Raw genomic sequence first — 2924 nt, 5'->3', positions numbered from 1 at the left:
TTCTGCTCTCCTGTCTACTCAATCAGAAGAAGCCATTAATTGAAAACCCATTGAAAAACGTCTTATCCTAAAGTCTCCTCCATGACTGATGCATTGTCTAAATCAATTTCTCTGTGTGCATTTTGGAATGTGTTCAGACAAGGGCTCAATGTTAGCCCATGCTGCTAACCAGTGTAATTTCAGTATTGTTTATTGTTTATAAATTTGTTTATTATTTATTAATATTTTGTTTAGTGTTTTTTATTAGTTTTAGTATTAATCATTTTAATACTTCAATATCAGTTTATGTCAGTTAGCTGACATTTCAATTTTTTTTAGTTTATATTTTTCATCTTATATATCAAAATAAATAATTATTTTCAGCTTTTATTTACATTTTTAATTTTAATTGTAAATTGTATGTGTTTTTATCATTTTATTTAGTTATTTAAAATATTTATATTGAATTCAAATTTACTGATTTATGTTTTGTTATTAATTTTAATACGCTCACGCTTATTTATTTTATTTCACTTAGCTGCCTTTTTCTTTTCTTTTCTTTTTTTTTTTTAGCTTTATTTCAATTACAGAAAAGATTTTTCATAGTTTTAGTTGACAGTAACAACACTCGTGATACCTGCACCATCAAAAACGACCTTACTCCATCGACAACCATTCAGTCTGCAATATATTGTAAAATACTTTTCGAGGTGCCATCAGCCAAAAGTGCTGAGAATGATTAGTCACATGCTATTTATGGATCATGTGACTGGCATAACAGTTATCTGTTCTTATAAACAAGATGGTTTAGATTGAATATTAGATTGCATGTAATCATGTCACATGCATGCAGCTGCCATTGAAATCCTATCTGATGAAACAAGCTAAATCCAACTAAATGCTGAATTTCGCAAAATAAGCATGATATTGATGACTTGTGCTACCACAAGGGGGCTCAATGACATATAAAACTCCAATTTAAAATACATTTATATATATATTACAGCATTTTAGCAAATATTTTATGCAAGGGAGCAGAAAAATACCCATTCAACGCTCATGCATTGTTATCATCCTCTGGGCAGCATTAGAATCATGTGCTTAATGGCTACAGTATCCTCATATTGTTCCTTAATCCAATCTAGCACACGTGCTGCTGATCGCTCTCACTGAAGCCACCCAATAGGATTTTCTTGACAATTCAATTACTCTGCAGAGTCCTTCTCCCAGACTGACGCCTATCACTTGTCAGCTGTTTTAACAACTAAACAGTGCCTATGTTATTAAGGTTAGTTGAAATAACTTGAACACAACAAGCCAGAGCAGAGGACTTTTAGATACTTCTAACTAGATATGGATGCTCATCGTCACATATTTGCCAGGTGCCAAAAAGATGAGCAATGACTGGGGACAGTGGAAACTATGTGTGTCAGAATTCACAGCAACTTCCAGCGCATTTCACTGACTCACACAGCTGGGAAATATGGATTCAGAGCAGACCGCTGAAGACTCAACAAAAGAGCTCTTGTTATTTTGGCCTTGCTTCGATCTTGGAGCCCGAAGAGCAGATATTTGAGTCTTTAAATATTTGAAGTAGTCTCAAACAATTGTACAAAACCAAAAAAAAAAGTTAAACCACAAGCTTCCATTTAACTGTATTTACATATAATGCAGCTGTCTTCATCCTAAAATGTAAAGCAGTGTCTGGTTTCATTTCCTAAGTGCAGATCAAAATGTTTATATGTTCCAGCACCAACACTTGCCGCCAGACTTGCTGACGTCTACCAAACATCATTTCCACAAAGCAACAACTTCTTGTTCATTATTTTTGTGCTAGACTCGAACCGAACATTCTGAAGTGTCCAATTATTCTTATTGTCATTTTACAAATTACACACTGCTCGGAAGCCATTCGTAATGATTTCTCTCTGAACTGGCAGTGGCGCTGTGTTCTGCATATTTTCAGATTAGCTTTCGTTTCAGTAAGATTACAGTAAGGACATTATATCGCAATCTTAAATAATCCATCTGACAGACCAGGCCAGTGTAGTCCCAACATGAATAAAACAATAAATAAAAAGAGATTTTCTTTGAAATTAATACGACTAAAACTATTATGCTTTTCTTATATTCAAAGTGACAACTAATTTAGGGTTTATACGGTACAATTGTAATAATCCATGAAATGAAAATAACAGTGAAACAGTGAGGTTTACTAATTAAGGTTTACTAATGAAGGTGAGGTTTAGTAGTTAAGAAAATTATTGTTTGTATATTATAGTTACAATATTTCTGTTAATAAATATATATTTTAAATTAAAACATATTCATATATATACATATTCATATATATATATATATATATATATATATATATTCTTAAAGAGACTGTGAAATTTAAAAGACTTTTCAGATGTTACCAAATAGCTTGGTCTCGGGTGTCTTACCTGTTTTAAAGGTTCTGGCATACCAATGAGCCTGTTTGTTTTGTAAAAGCTCACACATGCATACTGATCATGTTTATTTGTTATTTCATACACTCTTTTGTCCTCTGAGAGCGACTTAGAATGCTGGCCATCAACAAAGCTTTATTTTAATGCCCACAAAATAATTTAACTGCATATATTCTCTACTCCTCGTGCCATCCAGACTTTTTCAGTGAATCAATACGGTAATTGATGTAATTGATTGCTTGTTTATTGCCAGTGAAGGTGTTACTTTTCCTTTTCCTGTCCTGCCCACTGATCAGCTTACACCAACATGGCCAGATGTGTTTGCTTTGGCTTTTTATCGTCTGTTAGGGTAAATCAAAGACAAGGTCGTTATTTAGCCCCTGCCCCCCTTTTGTGATGCATCTGATCAACATCCAGCTCTATCACCCTCCCTCTTCATAGTAGAGTCATTACCTCCAGCAGTACTGAGTCATACTGCCTGATGCAGAAGCT

The sequence above is a fragment of the Carassius auratus genome, unplaced genomic scaffold (assembly GCF_003368295.1).
Source record: "Carassius auratus strain Wakin unplaced genomic scaffold, ASM336829v1 scaf_tig00039285, whole genome shotgun sequence".
In the NCBI taxonomy this organism is placed as follows: Eukaryota; Metazoa; Chordata; class Actinopteri; order Cypriniformes; family Cyprinidae; genus Carassius; species Carassius auratus.
The sequence above is the reverse complement of the archived record's forward strand: the minus strand, read 5'-3'. Positions refer to the sequence as shown.